This window comes from Topomyia yanbarensis, chromosome 3 (genome assembly GCF_030247195.1).
Source record: "Topomyia yanbarensis strain Yona2022 chromosome 3, ASM3024719v1, whole genome shotgun sequence".
NCBI lineage: Eukaryota > Metazoa > Arthropoda > Insecta > Diptera > Culicidae > Topomyia > Topomyia yanbarensis.
In genome coordinates, this window is record NC_080672.1 from 323464208 (window position 1) to 323470389 (window position 6182).

General features: G+C 39.1%; 1 long non-coding RNA gene across 1 annotated transcript; it reads left to right on the top strand.

Moving 5' to 3' along the window:
- Positions 1–1328: 1328 nt before the first annotated feature.
- On the top strand, positions 1329–3419 carry LOC131690369 (uncharacterized). Its single transcript, XR_009305570.1, has 3 exons — positions 1329–1566; positions 2527–2924; positions 2977–3419. It is a non-coding gene; the product is annotated as an uncharacterized LOC131690369 (long non-coding RNA).
- The last annotated feature ends 2763 nt before the right edge of the window (positions 3420–6182 follow it).

Genomic DNA, 6182 nt, shown 5'->3' on the forward strand with positions numbered 1-6182 from the left:
CATATTGTTAATATTAAAAGATCCTCGGCTCAGGTAAGCTAATGCATTGAGCCGTGTCAAATAAATGAAATAAAAGAAAAGCCTAATAGACGATTAACATGCCTGGACGCAGAACAGAGACTAACCTGCCGAGTCTAGCATACTTCATAGCAGGGAGTATGGAATGTCGCGCTCAAACTAATATTATTTACATCAACCTATCCACCAGTTTACACATAACAATCGATAAAATGGATAAATTTGGAAACAAACGGTACGTGTTTCAGCTGTTTCGATCCTAGCTCTCAGATCGAGAGATAATGGTTGTCATTGGAGATTTCCAGGTATTGCGCAGGGAAGCTGCTTGGGACCGTTGATGTTTCTGCTTTACTTAGTGTGTATTTCGCTGATGCTGGTATAGCAAGAACGGCGTGTGTGTAAATTCGAAAAAGTGCTTGGTGATCGAATTCCGACGAAAGACTTTCTGGCAGAGCTCTTCCACCCAGATCCCTAGAACTTTTTTTACTACCGAATCGCTGCCTGTCAGACCCCAAAACTTTTTATCCGCCGAAAGCATATGGAGAAGGAATAGTCGATTGAGAGGTAACGGGGGAGGTAGTACCCTTTTGACTGTCCTGGTTTTTTACTCGCCTGATATGGTCACCCTACGTCTAGTATACAATATTTTTCATATATCGCTAAGATTTCTTACGGATTTTCAAAGTGTTCAAGTTTTCGATTGGTTCACTACAGAAAATTATAACTATGCCTTATGGCAACGATCTTGAAATGCTTGACCTCGAGTTTCGCCAAAAGTCGAACTTTTCAACTAATTAGCTTCTAAACTACTAAATGAAGCGTCAAGTAGAGCTATCGAATTGAGTGCTTGCCAAATTCGGTAAATAATTTCGAACCATAAGCAAAATTGTTTAAACAACTCCAAACATTAACGCAAACGATCATGCTGTTTTTAAAGCCTACATTTTGTTCGGTCCAACCGCAAACTTTTTTGAAATTTGGTTCAAGGGCATTTTTTTATTTATTTTGAATTTTCTTCTGAATTCCTAACTTTTTTATTTGATCCCCTTTCAATGTTTTTTTCACATTTTTATATATTTTTCTTCTATAGTTTCTATTGTTACTATGTTTCTATTTTATTCATCTGTTTACTTCTTCCTTTTGCATTTTGTTCTGTTTCTTTTTTGCCTTTCTCAATAAAAGGTATTGCAATTGTTCTGAAAACCGACTGTTGCGGCAGAGCGCACTATTTGTACATCCCCTAGTCAGTGATTTTCATTATCTGTAGACAAGTGAACAAAATAAAAATCTAAGGCAGTCCAGTCCAGCCACCACCGCTGGCGGTCGGTTGTTCGTCTATATAATTTCAAATTGCTTTGTTCAATATCACAGTCCATCCTGGTGTCGTTGTTTTTGTGTGTTGTTTTTTGTGTGCTGATCGACGATCGAAAGATAGGAATGGGTCCTACCGCTACGATCGATCACCGACTTTTTAACGGAGGCCCGGAGGGCCGAGTGACTTATACCATTCGATTCAGTTTGTCGAGTTCGACAAATGTCTGTGCGTGTGTATGTATGTGTGTATGTATGTATGTGTGTGTATGTGCGTCTGTGTGTGTGTATGTGACCAAAAATGTCACTCATTTTTCTCAGAGATGGCTGAACCGATTTTGACAAACTTAGTCTCAAATCGTCGCTGTTGTGCTATCTTATGACAAGCGCCATTTTGCACATTTCGAGAAAAACGATTTTTAAAGTTTGAGATTGAATATCTTGAAACTTATAAATGGTGTAAACAATTCAAAGAATACAATAGATGCTGCTATCTGTCCTGTATTAATCTCTTAAATATTACGTAGATCGGTTGACTATGTTGCGAGTTTTTACTATAAATGTAAACAAAAGTCGCACTCACACGTGTCATAGGTGTGTATTGATGACAAAATTTGTATGGCGTGTCATAATCGTGCATGGAAAATTTTCCATAGAAAAAAATTATCAATTATAAACTTTTATTCATATCTTTGGCTTCATTTGGACTATACACAATCGGTGAGATGCATTTTGAAGGAAATGAGTCAGGGAATCTAGAAAAAATAATTATTTCTGCACACAGTGTTGCCAAGTATGCTATATTTCCAGTTTAAAACTTAAATTGCATTTTTCTCACAATTCTTGCATTTTTTGTTTTGAAAATGATTATGCCATTGTGTTTCTCAGATAGTTTCACATATAAAAACATCTTATACATCAAGATAATTTGAGCCAATTCCCAGACACAGTCATTTGAAGCAAAAAAATAAAAATTTCTCAGCACGTTTCTCGCTATATCTCAGTAACCAAGCAGAATGTCAAAATTCTGTAAACGCCACTTTGTAGAGATTTTTTAGACAAGTAATGTGGCATATCTAACTCAGTTCACCCCAAAATGGCGTTTGTCATAAGATAGCACAACAGCGACGAAATGAAAGATCCCATAGGCTGCTATTGAATTTCTGATGGATCCGACTTCCGGTTCCGGAATTACAGGATGGTGAGCACGATCACGCAGAAAATGTCGATTTTAATAAACTCTGCAATTAATGTATAAAGGTGAAAATTTTTCCAAAATATGACCACAACTGCTTCGATTTGTAGTATTAGGTCACTAACATCCATTCAAAGTCTTTTTGGCCACATTGGCCACCATCATCGGTTCCGGAAGCTCCGGCGGAAGAATCCAAATTCAGAATAACAGTCACATCGGTTTCTCGGAGATGGCTGGACCGATTCAACCAAACCTAGTCTCAAATGAAAGGTGTTGCGCCCCCGTAAATGGCTATTTAATTTCATCCCGATCCGACTTCCGGTTCCGGAGTTACAGGTTGTGGCGTGCGATCACATAGCAAATTGCGATTCAAACTGATACTCCGATGAAAGCAAAAAAGGTAAAAATTTCGCTAAAATGTCTCTCAAACAACTCAAAATTTGCTGTTCTAGGTCACCGACGGCCAACCAAACTTTCGTTGACTACATTGACCACCATAGACGGTTCCGGAAGTGCCCGGGAAAAGCGGCCATCTTTCAAAATTGACGAACTCACATCAGTTTCCCGGAAATGGTTGGGCCGATTTTCACAAACTTAGTCCCAAATGATAGCTATAATATCCCCGCAGATGCTTATAAAATTTCGTACGGATCGCTTATATGGTTCCGGAAATATAGACTAAACCGTCCGGTCACATATGAAATTCCCATATAAGCCGGAACTCAATTTTTTTTTTCAAAGGGGGGACCTCATGAAATTTCAGAAATCGAATTCGTATTTTTGATGCCAAACATCTTTAAAATGCATGAAACGTCGAGATTTTATGTTATCTCGAAATTTTTTTTTATAAAAATCGACTTTTTTGGACTTTTTTCTTTTTTTAATTAAATATTACCTTGGCTGTTTTTTTCTTTTGCAAAATTTTAGAACTCGAATAATGATTTCTTTTCTTGTATATAGTTGTCAAGTCATGTATAATAAAATTGTAATGTATACATTTGAAAGCTTTCAACAAATATAAGGAACTAAAAAATTCTCGTGATCATGATTGAGAAAGGCACAATTGCACCGCTAGGTGGATTAAAACAGGTTTTTTAATTTGTTAATGGTTGGTTTTATTACTTGATTCCCGTTCCTAGCATTTTTCGGACGAGTTCCATATATTTAATTTTTATCTATATTTTTCACTTTTTGTATTATTCTGAATTTTGTTTTGTTCCTTTCCTACTTGAACCCGTTTTTTCCAATTTTACTTTTTACTATTTTTTTCCTCCTCATTTTTATTTGTTTTGGCTTTTCCTTGTTACATTTTATGTATTTTGTTCCATAGTTTCTGGTTTTAATAATTTTTTGTTTCCGTAATTTTATTAGTTTCTGTGTTATCTGTTTGTTTATTTATTTCCTGTTGTTTTTCAGTTTTCTTCATTCTTTGGAATTTCAATTTTCCATTATTTTCAATTCGACGTTTTTCTATTAGATTTTTTTCTATTCGCCAATTATTTATTGTGTTTGTCATTTTCCCTATCCATAATTATTTCCATTCGGAATTATTTTCCGTTTTTTAATTTACTTTCCATTTATTTGCCTTTTAAAAAATTTAAGTACTTTATTTATTTGTTCTGTACTGTCACGTTCTTAGTTTTTTTATATTAACCGATTTTCGTTCACTTTCCCAAATTTCGTCATTTTTCGTGTTTCCCTTTTCTTCATTTTATCCTCCATTAAACTATGTATTTAATCCATTCCTTGTAAATTTCTTCGTTTCATGTCGTGCTCATTTTTCTCCACTCATTCCATTCTAGTTTTTCTCAATTTTTGAGAATTTTCAATGTTTCTCATTCAAATTTTAGTCTTCATATATATATATTCTTATTCATTTTTGTCCATTGCCTAATTTTCCACATTTTTAACATTAAATTTATTTTATTTCTTGTCCTAAATCTTCCGTTCCATTTTTTTTTCTTATTTTTGATACATATTTTTTTAAATTTTACCTGCATTTTATCATTTGTTTTCTATATTACAGATGTTCTTAATTTTTAATTGTTATATTACTTACCTTACCGTTCAGGCTAGAGCCTTGTTGTCTCTTGCTGTATGCAGAAGCCGTCTCCACTCCACTCGGTCCATTGCTTGCCTCGCAATCTTCGAATGGTCCGCAGGTCGTCCTCTATCTGGTCCATCCAGCATGCTCGCTATGCGCCCCGTCTTCTTGTTCCTATAGAGTCGCCCTCAAGAACCATCTTCACCGGGTCGTCGTCCGACATTCTTACGACGTGTCCAGCCCACCGGGAACGTCCTATTTTTGCGGTATGCGCGATGGATGGTTCTTCCAGCAGCTGATGCAACTCATGGTTCATTCGCCTGCGCCACATTCCGTCTTCCATCTGCACGCCACCATACACCTTTCGTTCGAAAACTCCAAGGGCGCGTTGGTCCTCCACGAGCATAGTCCAATTCTCGTAACCGTAGAGGACCACCGGTCTAATGAGCGTCTTGTAGATAATCAACTTCGTGCGGCGGCAAATTTTGTTCGACCGGAGCGTCCTCCGAAGTCCAAAGTAGGCACGATTTCGCGCCAAGATCTGTCTCTGAATTTCTCTGCTGGTATCATTGTCGGCGGTTACCAGTGAGTCCGAATACACGAATTCGTCGACCATCTCGATTTCGTCACCGTCAGTCCAAACTCGGGATGGGAGGTTCACATTGTCGTCTCTAGAACCTCTTCCTCTCATATATTTTGTCTTCGAAGCGTTGATGGCAAGTCCAATCCTGCTGGCTTCAGCTTTCAGTTTGATATACGCCGTCAATGTCGTCGGCAAAGCCAAGAAGCTAGACGGACTTCCTGAAGATCCTGCCACTCGTGTCTATCCCCACTCTCCTTATTGCACCTTCTAACGCAACGTTGAACAGCAGGCACAATAGACCATAAACTTGCCGTAACCCTCTTCGAGATTCAAAGGGACTCGAGAGAGACTCGAACAACGCACTACACCCGATTCATCGTCGCTTTGACTAATCGTGTTAGCTAATCCGGAAAACCGTACTCGTCCATTATCTGCCAAAGCTGATCTCGATCGATTGTGTCATATGTCGATTTGAAATCGATGAGCAAATGATGTGTGGGCACGTCGTATTCGCGGCAATTCTGCAGAACCTGCCGAAACGCAAATATTTGGTCCGCGGTGGCGCGGGAACCCATGAATCCCGCTTGGTAGTGCCCCACGAACTCTCTTGGAAATGGTGACGATCGGCGGCAAAGAATTTGCAAGAGGACCTTGCAGGCGGTGCTAAGTAGTGTGATCGCGCGGTAGTTGCAGCTATTCGGAATGTGGATGGTCCAGAAATTGGTGTTGCTGCCGAAGCCAGGGAAGCCATCGAGCGATCCGGCGTCGTATAGGCCCATAGATCATCACTCGGAAAACTCCTTAACAGGTTGACGAAATTCACGGAAGGGGGCGCGGACTGTCCAAGATGCAGTTCGGATTCCGCAAAGGAGCATCGACAGTGGATGCAATTCGGACAGTGCTCGAGAGTGCTGAGAAGGCGTCTAAACAGAAGCGAAGAGGAGATCAATACTGCGCTGTGGTCACGATAGATGTGAAGAATGTATTTAACAGCACCAGCTGGAAAGCCATCGCTGCAGCGCTGAACAGAG